A 6,000-nucleotide genomic window follows, 5' to 3' on the forward strand; every position below is an offset into this window, starting at 1 on the left:
ACCTGAATTCTGCCCTACAAGGTTAAGTAATCTGAGCAAACTGCCTGCATATACATCCTCTCTTGTATACATGCTTTATCACCACCTGTCTCTCTGTTCCTCACTTATGAAATACCACCCACAAAAATGATTAGTTGCAATGCATCTCTCTGCCACATGAGGGTACATTATCTTTGGGGGACTCTGAGGAAGCAAGGGGATGTGGCCACAGGAAAGAGCATATGACTGAGGGAACAACAAATTTTAGCCCTCCTCTTAGCCCTGTCCTAGAAATCATAGAAATTTAAACATTATTTTAAAACTTCTCTTTTCTCAAATCTCTCCTTGCCCACAGTTGTATCTCATCACAACCCCACAGTCAATCATTTTCCTTCACATTATTGAATTGTTTAACATATCAAGTGGCAAGGTTGGTTTACTATTCTTAGGTACGTCAATACTGTACAATGCTTGCTGAAAATGTAAGTGGGGAAAAAAGAGGGATAGGGGAACTCAAGATCAGTCAAGGTGATGAGTCAGGAAGTTGTTCCCTTCACACTCAGCAAGACTGAGCTGTAGAGTAACTAAAAGCAATTTTTGCTCATTTCTACTTGTACCCAAGAGGAAACCTGACTCACACTCTATCCCAGCCTTTTCACTTAGAATACTCTTGGAGCTTGATCATGGAAGCAGGCATCTACCAGGAGATCTCTTAAAAAGATGGCCCAAATTAGCCTGACTAGGAGGAAAGAAACAACACAATAAGCAGGCCATTTTTTTCAGAGGTTATATTGTTCCATGTCAACTACTGGCATTGCAGATTGCTAATTGTGTAATGGAGGAAACAGGGGTAATGTTTGTTGCCTCAGAAAAACCTTATTTATCAAGGTATCTAGGTGCCAGTAAGATTTTCAGAAATAGATCTTTATTTTCCGCTGGGACTAGAAGTGATGTATGGGGCTGCAAATATTGCAATGTGGACACCAAAATATGTTTTTGAAATATGACCATTTGCTCTGTAGGAGTGTCAGGAAACTGTGAAATGCATCACCAACTGAATCAATATCTCATGTGAAGACAATTGTGTTAAAGTTCATCTACTTCCCATGCTTCACTCAGCATATAAGAACATCTGAGAAATAGAATTATAGAATCACAGAATGGTTTGGGTTGCAAATGACCTTTAATGGTTAGCTAGTTCAACTCTCCTGCAATGAGCAGGGACATCTTCAACTAGATCAGGTTGCTCAAAGCCCCATCCAACCTGACCTTGAACCTTTCCAGGGAGGGGGCACCTGCCACCTCTCTGGGCAACCTGTTCCAGTGTTTTCACCATCCTCATCATAAAAAATGTCTTCCTTATATCTAGTCTGAATCTACCCTCTTTTAGCTTAAAACTATTACCCCTTGTCCTATCTCAACAAGCTCTACTAAAAATTCTGTTCCCATCTTTCTTGTAAGCCCCCTTTAAATTCTGAAAGGTCACAAACAGAGTGACATTTGACATGTATGGTTGATAGCATGAGGGAAAGAGGAAGCTAACCTCTAATTTTGGAATCAGTTGGGCAGGGAGACAAGATAGAGCACTGCTTTGTCTATCTTCTACTGATACTGGATTTCCTATGGCCTCAGAGCTAGTTTCATGGGTACCAGGACTCAGCTGTTCATGAAGATCAGCAGTTGCCATATGTTTACAAGTTGAATGAACTTGTACATTTATCTAGCTACATATGGATTGCAGATTCTCCTTGTCTCCTTCAAAAAGCACATGTAGTGCTACTATAAGAAAGGCATTTGGATAGCAATCTAGATCTTATGTGTTTGTGGCCAGAATCCAGCAAGTCTGAGGAATTAGAGACATGTTTCTGCTGCTCAGTCTGACCACCTGGGTCTGCTGGCTATCTGCATGAAAATCCATTATGACAGAGCCCAGCTCTCTGTTATCCAGTTGTCTCACTGCCTGGCTAAAATCAGCAAGTGGATGTGAAACAACTGGCTAAGCCTCAATCCATCCAAAGGGGTGCTAGAGACAGAAAGATAGACAGTGTTTTAACGATGTTGTCACATTTGTATGCATTGACAGTCTCTGTTCACAAAAGTCAAATTGGTTCATAGCCTGAGACTATTTCTGGACTCCTTTGATTCTTGATACACAAATTTATTCTGATGCCATAAAGGCATTTTTCCATCTGTGATCGGGAAAGGGACCCTGTACCTCATTCCATTTAACTCATTCTGTATTGGAAAACATACACGAACCATAAAACTCCAACTGGTCCAGAACTGACTAGATCTCTCCTGGAACTACTGGGTGGTAGTATATTTGCTGAGCACTTTATGCATCACATTGGCTCCACTTACAACTTAATCTCAAGACATAGATCCTCATGATGGCATGATAATGAAACTACATAGAAAACCAACTCTCATTTAGGAATAGGAAAACTCTTATTGGCTACATCCTACCAGAACTATGGTGGTGTCAGGAACTGGAGGATCAGGCTCCTACATGTCAAGCATTCAGAACAGTGTCAAACCTATATCAGGCTGGCAAAAATTATGTATCCCTGCACTTTCCCTTAATGCTCTTCTCTCTTACAAATCCTGTCTCTGTTAAAGTTTCCCTTTGTAGCACAATTTGCTTATTTTTTTTGAGCCTCAGTTTCTTTTCTGTCAGATTTATTTTTAATTTGGTCTAATTAGTTTTATTTTTAAATAAGCTTTTCAAAACCAAAAGGAAAATTGTGGCTGTTGTTGACATACTGGGAGGAAGAGAGAGGGAGGGATCCTTTAGTCTTTCACTATCTGTTGATGCAGGGTGAGCTACCACATGACATGGAATGACTATGATTCAGAATAGGTCTCAGTTGGCCTCACAGAACTGAAGAAAAACTTGTGAGTTTGATTCAGGAATTTCTGGGTCAAATTATATGATGTATATTATGCAGGGAATTAGATGAATAATCATGTTAGTCCTGTCTGGCCTTAACATACTCTTTCAGTAGTTCATACTCTATGTTCAGTAGTTCTTGGCTTTCAATTTTACATACTCTTTTATGCTCTATAACATTATTTTATACTCTATAACACTATTAATTTTCTCTCTGAAAAATATATACATAAATATCTTCTCATCTAGATGATCAGATTAACAATGGGAAATCACTTCCTCCTCCTGCCCAACCACACATATTACTACTTTCAAGAAGGCCTTCTAGATGCTCTGTAGCAGAAGAGGAAGACTCGTGTTTGTGATTTCTGATTTGCCTTTGTGTTTTCATTTGATTGAAACTACAGTAAGGAAGAATGTATTGCAGAGAATTTAATGTTAAAAAAGATGTTGCAAGATTAGAAAATGTCTACCAGTTGCTAAAGCTAATATGTGCATCCAGTTGGAATTCTCTAGAATAACCTTTTCCTCATTAAATGCAGCATTTTAATGAATTAAATTTATAACGGGCACTGCCTTGGACCTTACTGGCAATAAATTGCTTAGAAAAGTCAGACCTTCGAGCTATAGGAACCACATATTGTAGTTAATTAAGGCACATTAGTAGCAGTTTTATTAATCAGAAATGATAGTATCACCCTTGAAGCCTTTTGCTTAATATTTCTATATTAGCATTTCCACCAGTAATGAATCAACCTTACAAATAAATATAGCCCAAGATAATACCATTAAAATGATGTGTGTTAATATTCAGTGCATTGACTTCTTTCTTTAAACTGATCTGCATCTCCAGAAATATATTGTAAGGAAAAATGAAAAAAAAAAAAAAAAATTCTTGAGATATTTGACCCAAAGTAAAGAATTTATCCAAAATAACGCCTTACAACATCTTAGCCTCAGCTCCAGGAAGCTCCTCTGTAGCCAAGTGAACCCAGTGGCATCTCTACATGTACACAACAAATGACATCTGTTACCATGATAGCTCTTGGTCATGCAAGCTTGGGAAAATTAAAGGTAAGGAACTTCTCTAAAATGGAAACTATTGTGTTAAGAAAAATAGCTTCTCCAGTAGGCAAGAACTAGAATAACTGAAAATAAATTTGTTTCCAAAGTTTTCTTCCAAAGCCTGCATATAGGCTTGGAAAAGCCTCTGAAAACACAAAAGTTTTCACTTTAGAAAGATTAAACCTGGGATCCCAATGCATCCTATTTTAGATACTTTAAGCATATCAGTACTTAAGCATCCAACTGTGGAGAGGGGAGGGGAAGCATACCACAAACAGGTGAAGAGTCTATGACTTGGTGAGTTTTAAAGTTAAAATATTGGATGTTCTTGAATGTTAAAATGGAATCTCTCTCACCTTTATTGTGCTTTTTGCTTTTGAAACAACTCATTTATTTTTGTCCAGGAGATTTTTTTACCTGGTATTTTTTTGAAATAAGCATGAACTGTAATACTTAAGAAGGTATCTTTTAAAGCTTCTCTATTCTCAGTAAACATAGAAAATCATCATCTTAAGGAGTCCCAAGCTCTCACAGTAACCTTATTCATTTCCCAGTCTCTTAAAATCACATTGCTGTTTGCTACATATAACATATTTTAAATGGCTATTGCAATGGTCTGTATTTTGAATGGACTCCTTCAATCTATTTCTACCTCCACCTGTTTTGCTGAGATCATTAATGTTGTGTGACAATTAATGAAAGTTTTTTAATCACAAATGGAAAGGGGTCTTATTCTCATGGTCAATACTATATTAAGCATACAGGATAGCTGCTCCTGCAGATTGCAAGAGTGGTGAATTTCACAGTCCAAGACCAAGGCTGTCTCATGAAGCTCCATAAAATCTTAATAAGATTTTGTTAGACATAACTATCAATTTTAAAACAATTTGCCTCTTCTCTTCTTTTTTTAATATCACCTCCTCGAAGTGTCCTCTGCTTTTACACAGTATCTTCAACGCTTGTCCATGTCCCCTCTACTTAATTTTGCTTCTTTGTAATGTTTTGGGGTTTTTTTCTTTATGTAGGATTCAGTTAATCCAGTTTCTGTTCAACATTTCTGGCACTGTTTATGTCCTTGCTTTAAAAGACCACACATGATTGGCAAAAACAGATAGAGCCTTTGTCTTGTCTTCCTTCCTCTCTTTCCCCAGCTTGCTCCTATCACTGACAATGGTGTAGATATTTGAGTGCAGAAGGATAGAGACGTGAGTAAAAAAAAGTGCTGAGCAGAAGAAAACAAGGACATATCTACAACCAGTTCATCACCTTTTCTGTATCTGCTTGATAAGAACCTACAAAGCAAAGTGAATTTTTACCAGCAGACAGCTATTTTTGAAACAAAGATAACCACAATTCTCTTATCTCATTGTTCTAAACTCTGCAAGGTCTGCAGGTAATAAAGTTCAAAAGTGTCTGTAGCCCATTTTGTCTTTCTATCAATTCCTATCTGTCAATATTCTGAGAATCTTTGGCTCACATAGGTAAAATATATTAAAAATTTAGAGCATTCATGTCATAAAATCCAGGCCCATATAGAACTCCAGCTACACATAAATCTGAATTTTCCTTTGAAGGCAACAACAACTGATTTGAGGCACCAGGGATATCATTCAAAAGAGAGGGAGAAAATTAGAAAAACAATTTTCACTGTTGGATCATTGAGATGCTAACTCATATTCCAGGTCACCTTTTAAAGGAAAGCTTCAAATACATTCAGATTCTCTTCTTCTGGGATCTTACATCTTATTCTTGTGCTTTCAGCATACGTATCCTCTTCATTAAAGACAAAAGAATTTAGGGTACAAAGAAATATTTGACTTTTCAAAGAGCTTTTCTGTAAGACAGTTTCATAAATGAAATCTGCCATATTTTCTTCTCGAGTTCTTTTGATGCACAGGTCTTTGAGTCATTAAAGCTTTCTTCTTCCTTCTTCCTGACTTCAAAAGTACCCTACAAGTTTTTTTAAGAAGAAATATAATCTCCTCCTGATGTCCTGGCATTGTTTCTCTGAAAGGTCACTCAGCAGTGTGCTGTGTAGTTCAATAGAAGCTACAGGAGAAGATCAG

This window comes from Athene cunicularia, assembly GCF_003259725.1.
Source record: "Athene cunicularia isolate RWA chromosome 3 unlocalized genomic scaffold, athCun1 chr3_part1, whole genome shotgun sequence".
Taxonomy (NCBI): domain Eukaryota; kingdom Metazoa; phylum Chordata; class Aves; order Strigiformes; family Strigidae; genus Athene; species Athene cunicularia.